We start from the raw sequence: 24,884 nt of genomic DNA on the forward strand, positions 1-24,884 counted from the left end.
GGGCAGTTTCTGTATTATACTCAGCAACCAGGGTGTTTGTAAGTGTTGCTCTTGCCAATTGCTGTAGTATATTAGTATCTGGAGTGTTTGTATGTATGTGTGGTTTGGGCCAGTTTCTGTATTATACTTTGCAGTCGGAGTGTTTGCACACGTAACTTGGGCTACTTGCCATATTATACTCTGCAACAAGGGTATAGGGACATGTGGATTTTGCCAATTGCTGTATTATAATAGCAACCAAGGTGTTGGCACATGTGATTGGGCCCAATTGCCACATTATAAATGCTGTGTTATGTGGCTTGGGCCAGTTTCTGTATTATAGTGAGCAACCAGTGTGTTGGCACATGTGGCTTGGGCCAGTTGCCATATTATACTTGGCAAACGAGGTGTTGGCACCCAGGCTTGGGCCAGTTTCTGTATTGTACTCAGCAACCAGGGTGTTGCACATGTGACTCAGGCCAATTGGCATATTATACTTGGCAAACCGGGTGTTGGCACATGTGGCTTGGGCCAGTTTCTGCATTATACTGAGCAACCAAGGTGTTGGCACATGTGGCTTGGACCAATTGCCATAATATACTTGGCAAAAAGGGTGTTGGCACATGTGGTATGTTCCAATTGCTGCAGTATATTATTGTTGGTATGTGTGGCCTGGGCCAGTTTCTATAGTATACCCAGCAACCAAGGTGTTGGTACCGCCCAATTGCTCTATTGTACTTAGCAAATGGAGTTTTGGTACATGCAGCACTTGGCCCAGGTGTAAACAGAGTATTTGGGCCAGAATCAACTCATAAATGGCTCAAGTGATTTTTGCTATTTGGGTAAAAACAATGCAGCTTTATCTATGAGAAGAATAAAACTGACATAAAACTGACTAACCAACAAATGACAAAACAAGAAACAACTGTGTCCAACCTCAAAGGCTAAAGAGTGCAGGTGTGTCTAAAAAATCCTATTTAAAATCTCATTTACCCAGCAAAGGGCAGAGTGCCAGACCCCGGATGCCGAGTATACTATAGAAAAATCAACCACCACATCTTTTGCCAATGAACCAGCTTCAATTTTGCATGGCTAGTAATAAATTTTAATTGATGGTGCCATATTCAGTACATCAGACAAGCTTGCGCCAAATCTTCATGCTATCTGGGCACATTCTGGTATGCTAAAAACAAAATTTTTAACTGGATTCTAAAAGCAACAACAGTACAATGAAAAATGTTACTGTCGTGATTGCTGTCCTCTTATCTTCTAAAGGGAAATTCTGATAAAAAGGAACATTTGCACTTCAGCAGGGAGCTCTCCCAGCGTTTGATCAGATTTTAAATATCACCATGCTGATTATAAAAATGCTCTTGAAAGCAGAAACCGCTGCACAGTCTGTCTCGGCGTGAACGAGTTCTCAGAAGATTCACGACACGGCACAGAACAAATAATCCCACAGCTCGCGTAAATGACTATGACGAAGGCAGAAAAGCAATTTCAGCTTCAAAACGGATTTCGATAAATGTGGTGACTGGCTTTACGCTGTGAGAAAAACAGCTTACTCACTGGAAGCTCATTCAGTTTGATTCTCTGCCACCAGATTTTTGTCCCAGTTAAAGAACGCGTTTCAGGGGTGGTTCTGAAAGCCTCACACAAGCTTTTCTCAAAGCCACAAGAGTGCCCCCAAATTTGATTCCTGAATCAGTGAGAATGACTGGGAAGCTCTTTGTTAGGAGGAGAAGTTGAGAAGCTTTTTGGCTTTGAGGAGAACAAGTCATTGTTCCTTTGAATTCAGACCAGTTTAACAAAAGCTCTGAGCTCTACAAACTGCTGAAGTGAGGACTATTCAGAGGAAAGAGCCTGACCATTTTCTCAGTTCTGAACTTTGGACAGTTTTCCGGGTTTGGGAGGCAGACAAACAGGGATTAAAGGGGAAGTCCTGCACCGTAAGCCGGGCAGAGAAATAAATTTTTGACCAGAAACTGTTCTGCCTTTATTACCTAAATGAGTACATGTGTACCTGTTTAATATCATTTATTATTAATTACAAAAGTCAGCTATGATGCAGTATGGCAGCCAGTGTTAGTGCAGCTAGAGTCCAACTTAAGACCAGAGGCATCTTACACTCTTTGCAAAGCGTGTTGTGATGCTCATTGCTATCTAAAATCCAGTGACGGGAATAACAGCGTTAAAATAAATGGTGTTACTAACGCCGTTACATTTTTTCAGTAAAGAGTAATCTAACTAATTACTCTTTACTGTCACTAAAACGCCGTTACCATTTCCGACACCCTGTTACTGCATGTTACTTTAGCCGCTAAATTAACCTTTTTTTTAACTTCGCGCATACAGACAAAGGACAAAGGAGCAAGTGTGTGTGTGTGTTGTGTGTGTGAGTCACAAGGGAGGGGAGGATGAGATAACCGCCTTAGCAATGATTGTTGTCGTTGCTGTCTTGCACTCGATTCATCTGGCTTATGAAACACTCTCCGAGAAGGTGGGGGCCGGGGGTAACTAGTTACTTTTACTGGTAACTTGTTACTTTTATAGAGGAGTAACTCAGTGAGTAACTCAGTTACTTTTTCGAGAAGTAAATAGTAACTATAACTAATTAGTAACGTAAAAGTAACGTGCCCACCACTGCTAAAACCCCAACAACAGCCTATTTTTATGCCTTCACCACCTGCGTCATTTAAATAGCAAAGATGCTTGTGAATAGATCTACTTTGATGTGCATATTGGTCTGGAAGTGAGATGTGTTCAGGTAAATTTCTGGCATATTGCTATCTTGGTAACAGAAAACACAGGTGCACCACTGACTGAATACAACCTAGACAGATGTCAACACTCAGACATTCATTGCTATCTTGGCAGTGAATTGCCAGCCCAATGCACATACACCCCACTTGTTATGCACACATTGAAAAGCAGCAGTGCACAAACCCAACTTTTACATCAACAATAAACACAAAATGAACAAGAAGGTCAGTTTCCTCTGATGAGAAGTGTTGGACAAATGATAAGTTGTATTAGTTGTATAAGTTGTCCAGATAGCTGCGCTGTTTAACTAGCAATCCGCCAAAGTCAGAGCACACCTGACTCCTAAAGAAAATGGCAAGTGACAAGTTGATTGGTTTATTGCATGTTTTCCCTGGCTTTTGCGCGTTTTAATCGTACTTTGACATCTCGTCTATAGTTCACTAAAACAAATCCCCAAGACTTTTAGTGGCTGAGAAATTAGCTTGTAGCTCAGTGTACACTAATTATTCTTCATTATACATAATATCTATTAAGAAATACATTTCGATATAACATTAAAAATCATAATGTATAAATAATACAGAGAATAAAAGTTGGTCTCAACAAGTTTTTTTGAGTTCTCCTCACCCTGAGACTGAGAAAAGACCGGTTCCAAGACAAACACCACTTGTTCATGGGAACTCACAAACCTCCTGTATAAGTTGTGAGGTGTTAAAATGTGTACTTGGATTACTACATAGGGCAGTGGGGGTAATTATCGTGATCGGTGACATCTGGCTTGAATTATCTGTGCAAAGAGATTCTGAAGAAACTCCATCAGAAATCTGTCTATATTCAATACAGGAGACATCCTTAGGATATGGCAAAAGTCATGGGACACCATACAGAACTCTGGTTCCTGTGCCATTACGTGTGGGATGTCAGTGTATTAAGCTCTAAAACCATCCGTCCACCTTTAATTAATTTTTTTCTGATTAATGCCTTTTAGTAATTTGTATAAATCAGGTACAGTAAAAACGGTGGGCTGACTGAATGAAATAAATATAATGAAATTAAATAACTAAAATAAAACTCTAAATTCTACATCCTGTTTATGAACAACATGATGGCAACCTTGAGCATGGGCACCACAGTCAGTGCTGAAGCCCGGGCTGTATTGTCAGGGAGTTTTAATGGGCCGAGCTGATTGATGACTCCATTACTGTCCTCCACACATGGCTGCAGCCAGCCCAGTTCACCGGTCCCTCTCCGCGAGGATGTCACCGGATTGTTTTCACTGCTGGAAACAAATACATTTACAAAACAAACAAACAGAAACAGCTCCTCTTCCTGAACGACATCCTCACAATAAGAAAGAGCTCTGGATAACTGAGAATGACCAGCATCCTCGTCAAGCGCTGACAGCAGTGGTCAGCCAGTTCCTGTGGGATGCTGAGCTGTCTTACAGCTGTAAGACAGCTGTTATTTATTTAAGCAGTTACAGAGTCCACCAAAAATACCAAAAATGAAAAACTCATCTTCATTTCATGCTGTTCTACTGTTGTGGTCCTGCATCATTGGAACTATTCAATGGTTAAAACCATTAATACCAATACTGTGATCAATATAAAGCCAATATGGCTACGAGAATGATTTCAAAAGCAGCAGCTAGTCATGCTGCGTCTGCTTCTACAAACATTAATGAAAGAATAATAAGAAAGATAATAATGTAGGGCTTCCTGCATTAAATATGGTTGTGATTTTCGTCTGTCCTGTCAAACCCAACTTTTACAACAACAATAAACAGAATACAACATTTCATAGCATTGCTATTCCCATAAATGAGCTGCTTACGCACATTCAAAGTGTGAATGAGCAGGTCAGTTTGTTCTACTGAGAAGCGCAGAAGCACTGCGCTATTAAAATGGCAATCTGCCAATTTTAAAGTGCACCTGGATTTTAAAGGAAATGGCTAGTGACATGCTTACTGGTTCATTTTACATTATGTATTAGTACATTTCTTTTTGCACGCTTTGAAATGCACAAGGTGTACTTTTCCCATCGTCGCGATAGCAAAGACACACTGACATTAACCCTATATGAAGCTGCATGGTGCATGGTTGACGGCTCACCTATAGATCGTGAACATAATTAACTACATAATATTACCTAAGCTAATGATCAAATTCCCTTTCATCACTAAAGCGTGGTGAAAAAAACAGCTTTGACAATGTTTATACATATATACATATACTTGTACTATATATACACATATATAGTCACATTAACTCCCCTCAACATGCCTTTTACAGTCACTTAGTCCCCCGTGGGCAATGCTAAAATCACATTTATTAAAAGCTGTACAGCGGGCAAGACTTTCATTGTTTTTTGCTTTTACCAGACATGGATATACTTTAGAGTAGTCAGATGTGAAATGAGTTTTGATGGGAGCCATGATGGTCTTGAATGCATCCCGTCCAGGAGGGAAAAAAAAAAACCCACCCACACTGAAAGCTAACTGGCTGACTCACAGACTCTTTGCAGACAACAGGCCAATTAGATCCCTCTCTGTTTTGCATTCGCTTCATGAATATGCACACGAGGGGAGTGCTTTCTCTCTACCTTTGGTAAAAAAAAGTCTTTGTCACCTGCGTGTGCTTTTGTGGCCACTCATTCTAAATTCTGGGAGTTTTTACTTTATCTGCGGGAATCAGAGAGCCGTTATTGATATGTGGTAGACTCCCGCAACTTCCAGGAGACATGCACTGTAAGTACGGATAAGTTGAATTTACTTAAAACAGTTGAGAAGAACGGTTGCCTTAAAAAAGTTGAGTAATGGGGAATGAAAACTTAAGTTAGCATAACTTAGAACATCAAGTTATTACAACTAAAGGGGAAGTTGATCTTTACTTTTTTATTTTTTTATACTGTAGGAGCAAAAAAGTTGAGTTAACTTAACTTTTTAAGGCAGCCGGTTTGCTAAATTTTTTTAAGTAATGGGAAAAAAAAACTTGAGTTAGCATAAATTAAAATATCAAGTTATTACAACTAAAGGGGAAGTTTATTTATTTGTAAGGTAGCCCAGGGGGGGAATCACTACACACTGATGGTGAGTGTTTAGTCAGAAACTGTTGGACACACCCAGTATGCAACTAGATTGTGGCCGAAGCCAATGGAAAAGAAGCTGCCAATGGCAACAGACTAAACTCAGTTATTATAAGTTGGTTCAACTCAAAGATCTCAGTTTGAATAGTACAGTATATGTGCCCACAAATGTTCAACTAACTCAAAATAGTTGAGTATTGTTTAGAAATATCCAATTTTATGTGAAACAGACTTAAATCATTTAAGTTCAAACAACGTTTGGGTTTACAGTGTGGAACGTCTGCTTACTCAGTAATTCAGCAAGTATTAAAGCCTCTTTTAGACAGTCTGGCAAAATAAAAAAACACATAACAGAGCACTGGGTCTGCTCGGCTGCAGGAGAATCAGTCAGGAAGCAGAGCGGTTCTCTCTCTGGTCACCCGGGTCAAAACCCAACAAACCCACAGTGATCTGAATTACTTGATGAGGGAAGACAGGCCTCGCTGGTTACTCACGCTGTTCTAATCAGACGCAGGTGTGTGAGGTGCTGAGAGGTGTTAAGTCTGGAGGCCCGAGTGCTGCTATAGCCTTAGGGGAGGTCCAGGAGCTGGAGCTACACACACACACACACACAAACAAACTCTCTCAACAGGGTGTTTTATTGAATGATCCTCAAAAGAGCTTTGAACTAGAGGCCAGTAGAGTAAAGTTTTTACAAAGTTCTACATTACCACTAGTTTTAACCTAACTAGTATCAACTACTGAACATAGCAAAAATCCATTATCAAAAACTAGACAAATACCGTATTTTTCGGACTATAAGGCGCACCGTATTATAAGACGCACCATCAAAGAACGCCTATTTTCTGGTATTTTTCCATACATAGGGCGCATCGCATTATAAGGCGCATTAAGTGACACTAGAAAGGGTGCCTATATCAAAGTGAACAGGGGTGGCGCCATGTTTCCCTTCCCCCACCGGGGGTGGTCGCTTGCCGGTGGAGCGTCTCAGTATACAAATATAGCTCTTTCAAAGTCAAACGAGTGCTGGATATTAATCTACACAGATTCCTCTCCTGAAAACTGTTTATTTGGGTGAGTAAAGTGCTTCAGTTTATTTACAGTAAGCTTAGATTTCCAGATTTCCACTAAGGCTTGCTGCACCAGCGTTAGCATAGCTATCCGCTAGCACGCTAGCTAGTCCCCTAAACTAGTAAAGTTAACCCAAACTTAAACGACAGCGATACACTGAGTAATCCTGTGTGTTCTGGTAAGACAATGAGATATTAGCTAGCGATTCGTCCCCCGTAGCTTGTTTTAACACGGTAAACAAGCAGATTACAGGCTGATAAAACTCACCTCTGAGAGAGTTAGTGCTTAGCATCTAGCTAATGCTAGCCAGGCAAATCAGCACAGACTTACAGGCCGATAACTCACCTCTGAACAGGGAACGCTTAGCGATTAGCATCTAACTCTAATAATACTGCTCCAGCAGTATTAAAAGTACTAAATTTAGATAATACTGATCTCTGAACAGTGAAAAAGCTAGCTAGCTTAGCGGTTAGCATCTAGCTAATGCTATTGCTGCTCCAGCCACGGAGCTGCACGGCTCTGCACGGAGTGTGTGTTTACTTTAGATAATTTAGATAATACTGATCTCTGAACAGTGAATAAGCTAGCTAATGCTATTGCTGCTCCAGCCTCGGAGCTGCACGGCTCTGGACTCTGTATAGCACTGAAACTCTCTATAACGCTGCACCGAGTGTGTGTTTACTGCTCCTTACAACCTGACGGGTAAAATCCATACAAAAGGCGCACCGTATTATAAGACGCACTGTCAATTTTTGTGAAAATTAAAAGTTTCTAAGTGCGCCTTATAGTCCGAAAAATACGGTACTTGTAAATTAAGACATACAGCTGATTTTGCTATTTATAGGGAAAGGTTTGAGTAAAATGAACATTGTCGTTTTATTCTATAAACTACAGACAACATTTCTCCCAAATTCCAAATAAAAATATCATCATTTAGAGCATTTATTTGTAGAAAATGAGAAATGTCTGAAATAACAAAAAACACACAGAGCTTTCAGACCATAAATAATGCAAAGAAAATAAGTTCATATTTTTGTTCTGTTATTTGTTTGTTGTTTGTTTGTACTGAGCGGGTCAACCCGAGTAGGATGGGTTCCTCGGACTGAGTCTTGGTTCCTTCCAAGGTTTCTTCCTCTTAAAGGGAGTTTTTCCTTGCCACTGTGTCACCATAAAATTGGCATCTCTGTGGTGCTGCTCATAAGAGGCGTGGACCTGTTTTTCCTGTAAAGCGGCTTTGTGACAACCTTTGTTGTAAAAAGCGCTATATAAATAAAATTGAATTGAATTGAATTCATACAATTTTAAGAGTTCAGAAATCAATATTTGGTGGAATAATCCTGGTTTTTAATCTCAGTTTTCATGCATCTTGGCATCATGTTCTCCTCCACCAGTCTTACACACTGCTTTTGGATAACTTTATGCCTTTACACCTGGTGCAAAAAATCAAGCAGTGCAGCTTGGTGGTTTGATGGCTTGTGATCATCCATCTTCCTAACTTATCATTTTTAAGCGCTCTCTTATTTTGTTTTCAGAGCTGGAAGAACATTGGCTGGCAAAGCCTCTCATATGGTGGAGATTTTCAGGTTAATTTCTGTAGATCAGAGGGGAATACATACACTGTGTCCATGTTTTCTACACTTTCTCTGGATGTAAGTAAAATTGAAATGAAAATGATTCCTGTAATTTTCCTCAAATAAGTCCAAACAAATCAAATATTGGAGTCTGAACTTTAACTAGCCTACGTTTAAACTTATGCATTAGTAGTGCAACCAGGCCATATTTAAAAATTCTGCTCACAAAAAAGGATCTGGCAACCTGAACCGTCCCAGTGCCCTCAGCATTTACTCAGATACTGATACTGAACCCAGGCCTGAACTCCCTGAGATAACGTTAACTCAGAGCTTTATCAGAGAACAAAGCTCAGTTTATAGTCTCTGTGCATTAAAACTCCGACTGGGACGAGATCTGCCGCTGGTCTGCTGGGGTCACTGGTTCCAGAGAAACCTGATGCTCTAAGTGCCGTAAATCACGGGACAGATCCAGCAGACGGGGCAGGGTTCACTGTGTGTAAGTGCTCAGGTGTGTTCGTGTCAGACGGCCGTCTGGGAGTGGTTGTAAGGATGTTAAGGGCTAGTTGCTGCCGGATTGATACAGCACACAGCGTGCCATCCAGGGTCCACTGAAATGGGCTCATAAAAAATTCACCCATTCACAATAAATATTTCACCAGCCAAAAAACTTGCTGTGCTCCAGTTTGGGATGTCTTGGGGAGAATGAGAGGTTTGGAAAACTTGGATAAGTAAATAACACAACCCCAACTCCAAAAACAAAAGTTGGGATGCTGTGTAAACTGTAAAAAAAAACATTTATTGATATGCAAGTATCCTAGACCCATATTTTATTCAAAATAGAACATGTCAAATAAAAATGAGATGAGAAAAGAATTGAGTATCATTAAAAAGTTGCTTAGTAATTCAATTCAAAATGTGAAAATCATATATTATATAGATGTATTAAACGCAGAGTGATCTATTTTAATCATTTATTTCTTTTATTGTTGATGATTATGGCTTACAGCCAATAAAAACCCAAAAATCAGTGTCTCAGAAAATTAGAATCTTATATAAGATCAGTTGGTACTTTTGGCAGTGTGGGCAGTGTGCCAAGTCCTGCTGGAAAATGAAATCCGCATCTCCATAAAAGTTGTCAGCAGCAGAGGGAAGCATGAAGTGCTGTAAGATTTTGCGGGAAAACTAAACTGCACTGACTTTAGACTTGATAATAAAACACAGTGGATCAACACCAGCAGATGACATGTCTCTCCAAACCATCACTGATCATCAGTAAATTTTACATTTCATTTGTAAATCAAGGCAGCAGAGTCTGGAGGGAGAGTGGAGAGACACACAGTCCAAACTGCTCGAGGTCTAGTGTGAAGTTTCCACCAATCAGTGATGGTTTGGAGAGACATGTCATCTGCTGGTGTTGATCCACTGTGTTTTATTATCAAGTCCAGCTCAAATTTCAAATTTGAGAAAGGCAAAAAAATTGAAGGTGTAGTTTGGGAGGGGCACTGGGTGATGTATGGGTTTAGAGGTGGGGCAAGGGGGAGAGCTAATTGGCTGAAGGTGAATGTCAATTGATAATGTGAAGCTTTTTCACTTTTTTACTTTTTTGTGTAAAAGCAAACAGTGTTCTCGTTCTAAATCTTACACAATATATAATAAAATGTCAAAAATGTAGATACATATTTTAGCTTATTTCACTGTGTAGCAAAAGTGCCATATGATTATAACCACATTAATCACATTAAACTGGCATTAAAAGGTTCAGGCTCAGGTTATTTTTTTCTGCACCATCATACAAAAAAAACACACTTTTCTCTTTTTTCTGCTTTGCTATGCTGGTTATATTCACACTCTCCTAATTCATCCCTCTGGAGCAATTCAGCTACAAAAACACATGAACTGGATCTGGAGGCCAATTTAGTTGATGATGGGTCACATTTTACTTCGTGTCAGCCTGATACATTTACCAGCTAAATGGCCTGGAATGCACTGGAGTGCAAATCAAACAGAGATGAATCAAACTCACTTTTCTGGCACAGAAATTACAACCCAGCAGGTTCTGTAGGGTAAGAGTATCCACTGTAGTGGATAAGAACATGGTAATGTGATACTCTGCTGGCAGCTAGCAGCACAGGCTGACTGCCTACAGATACAGTATTACAAAAAAACAAGTTTTTCAAATCAGATTTGAGTCCCTTTCATATGTGGTCCTAAATCGGATTTGATCCAATCCACAGAAATGTGACATGAATGTGAACAGTCAAATCTAAATTCATGCATAATTTCTTTTTTGCTTTTACGCATTAGCATTAGTGCTACATGCTTCTCTCTCGTACCCACACTGTATCTCTTGGTGCAGCTGTGCAGCTATAGCTGCAAAAACAGCAAAAGCAAAACCGCCTCGCCTTTTTTCTTAACCTCCTCGACCTGAGCATGAACTTCAGATCAGCTGTTTTCTCTCCACTCCAGCAAAAGATGCTCCACATATGAGCTGCTAACTCATCGTTTTCCCTTTATAAAGCTACGAGTCTCTCGTCTCTCTAATATGAGTTTTTTTTTGTTGTTGTTGGTGTAGAAGGCGACGTTTATACAGGTATCAATTGAGCATGTGAGGTGTTTCAGGAACAGATTCGTTCACATTACACACTGTCAGGATGGCCAAATCGGATCTGGGCAAAAAATAGGATTTGAGCAATGTGGCTTGTAATGTGAACGTAGACCTTGAGTACTATGGTTAAAATAAGCTGAGCTAAAAATGACAGCACTTTTCATGGAAACTACATTCTATTTTGTCATGTTTTTATGTTTTAACCAAAATTTAACATAGTTTTTATGTTTTTTTATGTTTCTTTTTACGACACAGAGCTATACGTGGTGGGATGTAATCAAAATCCTCTAAAGGCTCTAAATTTATTACTCAGCTTCTTTGCCTGGTATCAGGACTGGCACTGGTTTTGTGAGAGTTTGCTGTTTGCTTTCTTTTCTTTTTTCTTTTCTTTTCATCTTGTCTTGTCTTATCTTGTCAATACCCTCTGTTACCAGTCACCCCTCTACAAAGGTGCGACAGAGTTTGTTGCTTGCCATGGGCTTATATACTAGTGACAACAGGTGTGCCTGGTTTTTAGTGATCACCTTTTGGAATTCTGGGATTTGGAGTTCCCTTGGGTGAAAGTACATTTTCTCTAGCAGCACAAACCAACCGCCTACAGATGCAGTATTGCAAAACTATAAAGTATGATTCCTAGAGTACTATTTTTTTTAAATAGTCAGCACTTTTTATTGAAACTACATTATTTTTTTATGTTTTTATGTTTTAACCAAAATAGTTTTAACCAAAGTTTTTATGTTTTTTTTTAAGGTTTTGTAACGACACAGTGCGGTGCGAGGTGGGAAGTGATCAAAATCCTCTAAAGGCTCTAGATCTACTACCCAGCTTCATTTCCTGGTATCAGGACTGGCACTTGTTTCAGAAGAAAGACGGAAGTGTCCTTCTTCTTATTGGATTTCGACGAGTCTTTGGCACAGATTCAAATGTGTAAATCTCTCTTTAACCCGCCATGACGGTTATGCACCTGTTTCTCCAAAACGCTACTAAACATCTGTGGTTCCCTCTTACACCATCTCTCTATCTCCACCTCCTTCCCCCTCCCTCCATGACTCCGGCTCCCTGAGGAATTCCCAGTCCTCCTGCAATTCCATGGATCCTCCAGCGTGGATTATTCCCAGCCTACGCGGCGGCTGGTGGGTGCCAGTGGACTGGGGCTGAGCGCACAGATGGGAGCGTAGCCCTGTGATAGGTTCCATATGCTGAGTTACACCTCCAGACTCAGCAAACAGTTTCTCTTTTTGTTTTTCTTTCCATCTCTCTCATCTTTTCCCTCTTGTTTGTACAACCAAGAATGTGCAAAACCCTCAAAAAGTTGGGATGCTGTGCAAAATGTACATAAATATGAATAAAAAGGGAATTAAATGATTTGCAAATCTTATAGATCCATATTTTATTCACAATGCACTGCAAAATAATAAATGTTAGCAAGTGAAATGATCTAAGTTTAAGGCAATAAATCTTATTTTTCTTCTCTCATAAGGAATGTTGACTTACTAAGCATTGAGCAAGTGTAAGATTGTTTTACTTATTTTAGAAAAAATGATCTTATTCAGTCTTACTTACAATTTTCACCATACTTTAAGTAATTTGAACTTCTGATTCTCATGTACACATTTAGGCCACACACAATAAGAGATGTTTGCTTTAAGTTAGTTAGTTTTAGTTTTAGACACTTTGTGATTGCTTTTTGTAAGAACTTTTACTAAGAAAAAAAAAACTAGAAAAAAAATGTAAAATGTTTAATTTAAGCATATACATATCAATTTACATGTACATATGTTTGGTCTAGTTTTTGCCAATATATTTTTTTTGCAGGGTGGAATAGAGAAGACCTATCATGTATTAAAAAATGAGAAAATTTGATTTTTTTTGTCTTTTATAACTTAAAGAAGAAGTTAAAGAAGTTGCGATGGGACAACAAAAGACTGAAGAAAAGTAAGCAGTACTTATAAAAAACAGCTACAATCAGGGCAGTTTGCAACTTTTTAAAGTTTTATCTATCTGCCAAAAACTAAGTCTTTGAAAAAATGTAAGAAAAAACTTTCCTCAGCATAAAATTTGCTTCACAGATTCAGAAAATCTGGAGAAATCTCTGTGTATAAGGTTCAAGGCCAACAGTCAGTATAGGATGCTAGAGATCTTCAGGCCCTCAGGTAGCAGTGCACTTAAAACTGTGAACACAGTTCAGTATTCAGTGCTGTTTAATACACAAATGCAAAGAAAAACGCCATTTTTCATACAGTAATGCTTGTTTAATATGGAAATATTCTGTGGTCAGATAAAAAAAATATATATATATTTTTAATGAGATTTAATTAATTTTTTACACAGTGTGTCATGTTTTGTTTGGAAATCAGACTTAAAACATTAGTTTTAATAGAAAGAGAATGATACAGGAAATCATAGCCAGTGAAAATTGCTTTTTTCCTGCCTTTTTCTCACCCAATCAAAACGACTTGTCAAGTTAATTTGTAATCATTTTTACGAGCCATTTAGGAAAGTAGTTTCAGTTGTTTCAAATCTTATTTTTTTCTCTGATAAGAATTTTTATCTTAATAAGCCTCGTAAGTTTAATATTCACATTATTTAATTTAAACTCAAAGTAATTTGAACTCACAAAAAAGAGATTTTAGAGATAAGAGGTGCTTTAATCTTACTTTATTCATTTTGAGACTTTGTGATCACTTATTTTAAGAAATCTTAGTAAGACAAAAAGTGTGTCATGTTTTTTGTTTGGAAATTGGATTTTTAAAACCATAGTTTTGTAAGAAAGAAAATGTTACAGGAAATCATAACCAGAAATAATTGCTTTTTTTCCTGCCTTATTCTCACCCAATCAAAACGTCCGGTTCAGTTAATTTGTAATGATTTTTACGAGCCATTTAAGGAAGTGGTTTCAGTTGTTTCAGATGTTTCTCGAGCTGCTGAAACGATACGCAGAGATGCAGAGATCTGGTTTATGTCCTCGTGACCTTGCAAACATAAATAATCTGTTTTGCATAAAATATCCATCACAGGCGTGGGACTGTTTAAGGGCGCCCCAGAGAGGGAAAGACACAGATCCGTGTTGTTTTATGGTAAATAAGAGGCGTCAGGAGAGCAGAGCGGGTTCCGCGGACACGGCCGTACCGGGAGGTTCTCTCGTCTGCTCTGACACATATGTGCGGTAATATCCCCCCTCTGATTATAATCCTCAGAGTCGACCTCATTAACCACACATCCGCACTGAACCCTGTCTGAGGAGGGGCAAGGAGCTGCCCTGTCAATCAACACAGTCCGCCTTAAAAAAGGTATCAAGAGAAATAACCCAGAAACCCCAGAGCTCAAAAAGAAATCTGTGAAAAGCCACACAGACGGTTATAATGTTATGCTCAAGCTCATCTGTTGAGTGACAGGAATATTTTGGCATCGGAAAACAGCCACGGGAATACAGAGCTACAGATCTACAGGTACCTGATCCACAGTGATCCAAGATTTCATCACCTTAACTTTCACTATCAACATCCACACTGCAAAAAATCCATTGGCAAAAACTAGATACATTTTATTAAAATTAAGACATAAATGCTTAAATTGAGCAAAAAAATCGATACCACTTTAAAATAAGACTACCTTTATAAAGTGTTTATAAATGGTTTACAATTAGTTTATTAATGGTTACTAATTAGGTTGTAAATGCCTTAAAAATCATTAATAATCAGTTATAACACATACATAGAAAGGGCAACAATGACCTGTTGTTTGCCAAATAGTGAACCCACAGCCTTCTATATTGTGGCCCTTTCTAATTTTGTGTTATAACTGACTATTAATGATTTTTAAGGCATTTACAACCTAATTAGTTTTTTTTTTATTATTATTTTGTATATATTATGTTGTTTTCTCTATGCATAGTAAGTGAGAACCTGTACACCTGTACTTAAGTGATATCACAATAAATCTAATTTGATTTGATTTGTCCTTCATTGGCAACCTCCCCACCACAGTAAAACACAGTAATATTCCTACTCATACAGTCTGTCCTGGGTATCCACAAGAACACTAATGTAGAAATAAAAAGACAGACCAGTTTCCTGAAAGCATGCAAGCATGAAAATGACTGTTAGATGGTAGAAAGTCACACTGCCTGCCATGAAATAATGATCATCCTGCTGGAAGCTTCAGGGGAGATGCAGTCTCCAGATTTTCTCACAAGAAGATCAGCATGATGCAACACTACAGACCAGACCAGCAAAGAACTAAATAAATAAATGAAAAACCCACTAACTCTAACTCTAGACATGCCATCCAATGAATTACTAAAAGATTAGAGCCCAGAGATGGATAAAATCCATTGTCTTTGCATCAGTATCAGTCAATTTTCAATCAGTATATGCAATCGGATGATATTTTCTAATTTATTTTCTAAATTATCAGATTAGATTTGGGAAATTAGGATTACAGGAGCTCTGTGCAAGGCTCCTTCAAAGGGCACTTTGGTTATGGAAAGCTGCAATCCTAACTGGATACCCCTCTCAAGAGAACATCAATCAGTTCAGTAAAGTGAGCATCAGTGCACTACCTGAATATTCCTCTCAAGAGTACATTTAAGTACACTTAACCCAGTACAGTGAGTATTAGAACACTAACCAGATACCCTTCTCAAGTGTAGATCACTCAGTTCAGTCTAGTGAGTACCAGAACACTAACTGGATACCCCCCTCAAGAGTAGATCACTCAGTTTAGTCCACTGCTTTTCAGAACACTAACCAGATACCCTCTCAAGAGTAGATTACTTAGTGACAAAACATGAACCAGATACCCCTCTCAAGAGTAGATTACTCCAGTGCGTGTCAGAACACTAACCAGAAACTAGGGGTGGGTGATATGGCCATAAAATAATATCACATTATTTAAATTTTATACTCTTGGCAATATGACAAAACACTGACTTAAGAAAAATATTTTAAAAATAAACTACTGCAACAAAATGAAAATTAAATTTTATTATTACATGCGATATGATATCGCACAACCCTGAGATATTTTAAAATACAAGAATTGTATCAGATTAGTAACAGACGTAAATGATTCAGAATCAGTCATGATACTAATAATGCACTCCAAATATCTCCACATATCCAGGATTAAAGTAAAACAATGATACTGATACTCTCTAGCAGAAATGAAAAAAAAGTGTGAATTTTTCCTAAAACTGTAAAAAAGTAGTACCCTGATGTGATAATTAGGAGTGGGCAATATGCCAAAATATTTAAGGCTATAATATCGTTCACAATACTCAAAAATGATTATTATTGTGTAAGATAAGGTAAGCACACCCCTACCAGATACTCTCTCAAGGGTAGATCACTCAGTCTGATACAGTGAGTATCAGAACACTAACTGGATACCCCTCTCAAGAGTAGCTCACTTAGTCTAGTACAGTGCTTTTCAGAACACTAACTGGATACCCCTCTCAAGAGTAGATCACTCTGTCTAGTACAGTGCTTTCAAGAACACTAACTGTATACCCCTCTAAAGAGTAGATCACTCTGTCTAGTACAGTGCTTTTAAGAACACTAACTGAATACCCCTCTCAAGAGTAGATCACTCGGTCTAGTACAGTGCTTTTCAGAACACTAACTGGATACCCCTCTCAAGAGTAGATCACTCAGTTCAGTCCAGTGCGCATCACTCAGCTCAGTACCCATGTATTCAGTTGTGTATGAATTATTCTCTGTTAGAATGAATGGGATGTTTTTCACAGTGCTGTCAGACTAAACCTGGAATAGGTTTTCACACTCTCCCACAATCTGCTGAGAGCGTACTGTGCATTTAGAAACTACTGTCAACCTCCTGGAGGCTTGGAGTAAAAATATCAGAAATGACACGAGCTGTGGGCAGTCTGCAGATTCTAAAACCTGCGGGCTGACAAAGCGACTCACAGCACATCTCTTTTCCTGAAGGTGACAGAGAAGAGCATCAGGCCAAGTCGACTTAGATTAAGATTGAAAGGCCCATGGTGCTCTAATAACATTCCACTGATATTGTGAGTAATTTATTAAAGAAGACATCCAAGGAATGTGCCATGTCTCTTAACAACAATGAAAGTCCTGAAGAAGAAGAAGAAGAAGAAGAAGAAGAAGAAGAAGAAGAAGAAGAAGAAGAAGAAGAAGAAGAAGAAGAAAATGAACCCAATTTTAAGTATTTTAAAGTAGTAGAACCTTAAGACAAACTGTTTGCCTTATTCTAGAAACTCCACAGATCTTACAATGTTCCACTCTTTCTGTTTCTTCACTCCTTGTCCACTTTTGCTGTCTTTACAGTTTGCAGTTCTTTAAGAAACATTAAAAAAAACTTTAGGATGCACCTAGTCAAGGGACAATACATTCAAATACATTTTTTACCCAATTTTCCCCTAAATTCCTCTAATTCCACCCACTAATGTGGGTGGAATTAATGTTTAATGAACTAATGTTTTTGATCATATTAAGGTGAGGACAAGCATATGCCTCCAATACATGTAAAATCAAACTCTTTGCCTCTTTTCCAACTTTTCCAATGCGCTTTGGGGAAATCACCAGATCCCCAGCCCTGATACAACAGCCAACAGGCACCTGTGAGTCTATGGGAGTGTTGAGGGGAGAGAGCACTACCTACACCTATACCTACCACCTAAGAAAAATCATGTCCAATTGTGCTCGCTCTGACTCCGGCTGCTGCTGCTAATAATCATGCATTATGACCCTAAATCCGAACTAATGATACTTGGGCCATAGTTTGGTCTGCAACCATGACAACTAAGTTCTGATTGGTCAGCCTGATATGAATGCATCCATACAATGCATTACACCAGAGCAAGCTCCAATTGAAAAATATGACTCTGTGTAAAATTCACTATTAATATAGACTCACCATCCACTTTATTAGGTACGCCTTGCTAGTATCGGGTTGAACCCCTTTTTTGCCTTCAGAACTGCCTTAATCATTTGTGGCACAGATTCAACAAGCTACTGGAAACATTACTCAGAGATTCTGGTCCATATGTCCTGCTGAAAGAAGCATCAGAAGATACAGGTACACTGTGGTCATAAAGGGATGGAGGACATGGTCAGCAACAATACTCAGGTAGAAGATGGCATCGACATGATGCTCAATTGGTACTAATGGGCCCAAAATGTGCCAGGAAAAATATCCCATACATGATTTCAGCACCACCACCAGCCTGAATCGTTGATACAAGGCAGGATGGCTCCATGCTTTCATGTTGTTGACGCCAAATTCTGACTCTACCATCCGAATGTCACAGCAGAAATGGAGACTCATCAGACCAGGTAACGTTTTTCCAGTCTTTTATTGTCCAGTTTTGGTGATTCTGTGTGAATTGTAGCCTCAGTTTCTCGTTCGTAACTGCTGGAGCTGAACCCGGTGTGATCTTCTGATGCTGTAGCTCAACATCCGCCTCAAGGTAGTACTTTTGTTCAGAGATGCTCTTCTTCTGGTTGTTTGAGTTACTGTTGTTGTTCTATCAGCTCAAACCAGTTTGATCATTCTCCTCTGATCTCTGGCATCAACAAGGCGTTTGCTCCCACAGAACTGAACTGCAGTTCATTGGATATTTTCTCTTTTTCAGATCATTTTCTGTAAACCCTAGAGATGGTTTTGGGTGAAAAGCCCAGTAGATCAGCAGTTTCTGAAATACTCAGACCAGCCGTCTGGCACCAACAACCAACCACTCCATGTTGAAAGTCACTTAAATCACCTTTCTTCCTCATTCTGATGCTCGGTTTGAACTGCAGCAGATCTTGGCCGTGTCTACATGCCTAAATGCATTGAGTTGCTGCCATGTGATTGGCTGATTCGACATTTGCGTTAATGAGCAGTTGGACAGGTGTACCTAATAAAGTGGCCAGTGAGTGCAGTTGGCCACTACATTACTCTGTGTATGTAAAACATATACCCAGCGTGAATAGGCCTTAAGAAACTGCCAGCACATACAAATAGCCAGCGATAAGTGAAGGGTGAAGCAGGGTGAGATTAAGTCGTCTTCTTTGGCAGCGGAGTGAATCTGGACTGAATGCATTTAGCTCTGATAAAAGGGTGGAGGGAGTGATGGAGAACGAGGGTGAGGATGAGGGTGCAGGCGAACTCCTCTCCCTCTCGTGCTGGTGGATGCCCTGTCACGCTGCTGGACCACTGCCTGTGAGACAGATGGCAGGCGATCGCAGAGGAAGATGCCCTGAATGCTAACCCTGCTGGCTAGCCTTAGCATGACAGAGCCTGAACTGTATCTGTCCGTATCTCTGGCAAAATCCCCCCAATATGCCTCGAGCCATCGCAGGATTAAGAGCTACAAGCGAAGAAACGGTTTCAGTAGCAAACATTTAGCTGGATTATAACAGAGGCTTTGTGTTTATTGGTTATTTATCCAGTCAGGATGGCATTATTGGGATTTGGACGAATGTCATGCATTGGTCAGATTTGGTTGAAGGATAATGGTGTTTTCACTATTTAAAACTTCATTTGCACACTTGGTGCAGGCTAGCTGTTTCAACATTGAGACCCTCGAGAGAAAATGTTCTCAGTCTGGTCCCAAATCAACTCTGGAGCACTTCATTTGTGATGAAAAGGTGATCCAACCCTAATCCAAACAACAACTATCAACTATACTCCTCATGCTTGAGCTAAATGGCTGTTCAGGTGCAGTTTAACCTGATTTATTCCCAATATAATTACTACAGCTATTAAGTTATGCCTGCTGTGTAATCTCTGCTGCTGCTCCATGCTATACTACACTAAAATACTGGATATGCTAGTCTTGTTATTTTTGCGGAAAACAGAAAATCACACTCAGGTGAGACCCTCGATAGGGAACTGCTCTCAGTCTGGTCCCAAACCAATTCAGGAGCTCTTCATTTGTGGTGAAAAGGTGATCCAACCCTAATCCGACCAACAACTATCAACTATCCTCATCATGTTTGAGCTAAATGGCTGTTCAGGTGCAGTTTAACCTGATTTATTCCCAATATAATTACTACAGTTATGAAGTAAGGTAATCTCTGCAGCTGCTCCATGTTAAACTACACTTAAATACTGTATATGCTAGTCTGGAACACAGGACGTTCTTTATGCAGTTACTGCTTGAAAAGTAAACTTACTGTTCTTCATAATCTTATTATTATTATTCTGCACTCAAATTGTACAGCTTTTGATGTAGAAACACAATATTTTGTAGCATCATCAGACCCTATTTTGGAATGATACCTCATGCGGTTTTCATACAACAGGCGTTTTAAGGCATGGACATTTCCCTATAGGAATCCATTCAAAAGTGTTCGCAAAATACTGTATATGCTAGTCAATTGTGGCACCTTTTGTTATGTTTGCAGTTTTTCTTATGTGAAATCAACCCAAATCAAGGGGAAAATGTTCCAATTTAACTGATTTGAACCAGAAAAACGTACTACATGCCTGAAAAGAGCCTTAAACTCTTTTTAGACTCTAAATATTCTTCTAGGAGTCAGTAGTCCACTTTTCAAACGGGCGTGCCATCAGAGAAGATGAAGGCCTTTTAATATAAGCAGGCAGGCATGCTCCATACCCCCTGCTGGCATGTCTAATCTGGCTGGGAGGAAGTGATTTGATCTTTTCCAGGCGTGGGCTATCTCAAAATCTATCAGAGACCAGCTCTCACCGTTTGACCTTGGGTTTTCATGCAGACATATGAGGAGCACCCCGCTGAGCGCTGGATGGGTTGTGCAGCAGAGTCTTGGGCTGCTGGCTCCATTGATCTCCGGCAGCCGCCATCACATCCATCTCCTCTGTGATGTCTGACATGGCAGAAGTCTGCTGGACACATATCCTCAGGCATTTTGTCAAAACAAAGTATTCTCTCAGAAAAAAAGATCTTTGTGACTCTAGAGGGCTACTTTAAACTCAAATACAGTGTTAAATACAAGTGCTTCTATTCATATTTCTTGGGCATTGATTGATTGTTACTGTTTATTTAGGTTAACAAAATAAAGAACTATATATGTGTAAATGTAATATGATATATAACGTATGTATAGTGCGTTACTACAATGTTAGAGTGATTAGAATAGACATTTACTGGGGAAAAGTGTTGAATAAATTAAAAGGATGCTCTACAAGTACCCTGTTGGAGCCTCTAGCCTGGATATATAATGAGATTGAGACGGTTGGGTACAGAGGTGTAAAGAACATTTGCCTATATATGTTGCAGCTGGGCCTTTAGATCCTGTAGCTCTACACTTGTAGGTTGCTGAATCTCATAAATGCTCTATTGGCGATAAATCTGGTGACCAGTCTGGCTAAGAAAGTGTAGCAATCTGAAATAAACCTTCCTGGAAAGCCAAAACTGTATATGGGTTAGCATTTTCCAGCTATAAAGTGGCAGCTGTGAGAAGTTCTGCTGTAAGAATGAATACATTTAGTCCAATAATGTGCTCTCAAAGCCTGTAAACTCGAGAAAAATTGGGGGAAAGTCTTATTTTAGTGATCTATACTGTAGTGTGCCATAAAAAAACATACACCTAAAAATAAGGCGTGTACTAATTCTCTTAATTAATTATGGGTGTGTTTCGGAGGTAATGTGAAATAAACCAATCAGTGTCTCACTTGTCATTCCCTTTAAGAGCCAGGGGAGCTCTGACTTTGGCACATTTGTATCTTAACAGTGCAACACTCAGAGGATACTGAACTGCATATTTCCTCTATAAAGGTGTGCCAGCAGCTCATTTGCAATGTTATTTTATTCTTTATTCTGTTTATTGTTGAGATAACGTCTGTTTATCTCTCTACAGTGCATTTGTGTGTGTGTAACGAATGGGGGTGTACACAGTGCGCTGGGAGCATCTATAGGAATGGACTCTGATGATTGATTGTTGTCTAGATTAATTTCAGTAAGAAATATATCAGAACACACCTCACTTCCAGACCACCACACCCATCAGTGTAGATTCATTCCTAAACTCTGTTGCTTTTTTAACAGCGTGGGGGCAAGGCATGAAAATAGACTGTCGATGGGGTGTAAGATAGCATTGAGCATCGCAGTGTGCCCTTTGAGTGCCTCATAGAGGCATGTCTAGCATTCCGTGTTTTCTCAGCAAGAGGTACACTACCTACAAGTACATTTTCAGAGGCTTTAAATACAGCAGGACAGCACGAGAAAATTTTTATGCCCTATTGTGGTGAGAGACAGTGGCTGATCAGATCACAGCTGTAGTTATTTTCATGACATTTGTCAATGAGTGTTTTTCAAACTTCTGTTTTTTTCAGATACAGATAGATATACAGGGGTTAGACAATGAAACTGAAACACCTGGTTTTAGACCACAGTTCTGGTGGAAACAGGAGAGTTGAGGTGCACATTGAATTCTGCCGTGATTTGATCAGCCGTGGTTTTATGTTTTTTGGATACGATCCGGGTTAGCACCCGAACATCCCTTTCAGACAGCTTCCTCTTACTGCGTCCACAGTTAATCCTGTTGGATGTGGTTGGTCCTTCTTGGTGGTATGCTGACATTACCCTGGATACCGTGGCTCTTGATACATCACAAAGACTTGATGTCTTGGTCACAGATGCTCCAGCAAGACGTGCACCAACAATTTCTCCTCTTTTGAACTCTGGTTTGTCACCCATAATGTTGTGTGCATTGTAATATTTAGAGCAAAACTGTGCTCTTACCCTGCTAATTAAACCTTCACACTCTGCTCTTACTGGTGCAATGTGTAATTAATGAAGATTGGCCACCAGGCTGCTCCAATTTAGCCATGAAACCTCCCACACTAAAATGACAGGTGTTTCAGTTTCATTGTCCAACCCCTGTAAATGTAAATGCTTTCTTCTACTATTATTTCTTATGCATTGATTGGTAATTACTATTCATTTAGGTGATTATATAATAAAGAACCAATGAAAGATGGATGTGAACTGAATGTGAGAGCTTATATATATGTATACATGTACAGTTTATATTAAGTATATCGGTTTTCATGTCTTTATGTTCTCTCTGGAAGCATGAATTCAGTTCTACACTCTCTTTCCTCTGGGAAAGGCCAAACAGTTCAACTGCTCTGCTTCAGCATTACAGAGGGTTAATCACTACAGCATATTTTTTGTTTTAAACATGACACGCTACGTTTCATCACTCCAGCTTTCGTCCACACCTGAGTGATGTAGAGAATGACCTAAACGCACGGCAATGTGGCGTATCGCCTGAACGCAGCCGAATAGAACATTTCAAAGGTGATTTGAGCCTTAATGCAACTCGCTTTTAGACCTGATTTGCAAGTCTATCTGATCCATTATGCAGGAGGTCTTTGATTCTTTCCATAAATACTCACGCAGCACATGCACTACCTTTAGAAATTTGGCCGGAGCACAGCTCAGCCCTTTCGTCACTACATCTGGTCGTGCTACACAGCGAGCATACCTTGTATCTGACACGTTCATTCTGTTTGAAGTGGACTGGCCTGTCTGTCCCTGTTAGAGGCGTCTCTGGCTGCTGGATCAGGTTCCTTCACCTGCATGTGTTTCCTGGGCCACAGAATTCAGGACACACAGTCCGGTTCTCTATTTCCATGGGATTCAAATGTCTCTCAATTCCCACGCAGTGCAGCCATTACACTGAAATGCTTTGAATCAATTTTACTACAATTGCTATTGCTATTTTCATCTTATTATTAAATATAGTTTTCCCACTATATGGCACACCGGATTATGCAGGTGCATTATGCAACACCAGTAAGGAACAGGGGTGTCGCCATGTTTTCCTTCTAATTCAGCAGGTCTCATCGCTGGGTGGTGGTAGTGGGGGGGGGGGGGGGGGTAACTAAGTTAAGTAAAGCTAAGCTAAGTAAACACTGGATGTTAATCTGAACAGATCTCTCTCCTAAAAACTGTTTATTTGGGAGAGTAAAGCCCTTCCATTTTATAACAGTAAACTGGGTGAAGCAGCATTAGCCTTAGCAGCTAACCGCAGTTGGCACTAGTAAATGCCGCCCGACAGCGCTACACTGAGTAACCCTGAGTGTTCTTGTAAGCCAGGGTGATATTAGCTAGCGGTTCGGCCCATGTAGCTTGTTTAAACACGGTAAAAACGCACACTACAGTCCAATATACTCACCTCTGAACGACAAAAGAGATAGCGCTATTAAAAATCTGCCTGCACTGACAGCATAATCCCAGACAAACACACAGTTAACACCTCAGCAACACAGAATAACACAGAATAAATGTAACTTGCTCTTACAGCCTACAACATCAAGGCCTAGTAGCTTCCACATATATATAAAATACAAATCCTCGGGGTCCCGAGTGGTCCAGCGGTCTAAAGCGCTGCCACTATGAGTGGGAGGTCGCAGGTCCGAACCCCAGCTCATGCAGCTTTGCCATCAAGCTGCCGGCGCTCAGAGGGAGCACAATTGGCCCTGCTCCCTCCGGGTGGGTAGATGGCGCTCTCTCCCCACATCACTCCTAGGGTGATGTCTGCAGCACAGGGCGTCTGTGAGCTGATGTATCAAAACCGAGCTCCTGCGCTTTCCTCTGAGCGCGCTGGCTGCATCAGCAACAGCTAGAAAAGAAGCGGTGGCTGACTCCACATGTATCAGAGGAAGCATGTGCTAGTCTTCACTCTTCTGGTGTGTTGGGGCATCACTAGTCATAGGGGGAGTCCTAATGAGTGGGTTGGGTAATTGACCGTGTAAATTAGGGAGAAAATGGGAAAAAAATTTAATAAAAAATAGCTTTAGGGGATATACAGTACACTGACGATAAATAAGAGGATAATAAAACACGTGATGATAAAAAA

The sequence above is a fragment of the Astyanax mexicanus genome, chromosome 10 (assembly GCF_023375975.1).
Source record: "Astyanax mexicanus isolate ESR-SI-001 chromosome 10, AstMex3_surface, whole genome shotgun sequence".
Lineage (NCBI taxonomy): Eukaryota > Metazoa > Chordata > Actinopteri > Characiformes > Acestrorhamphidae > Astyanax > Astyanax mexicanus.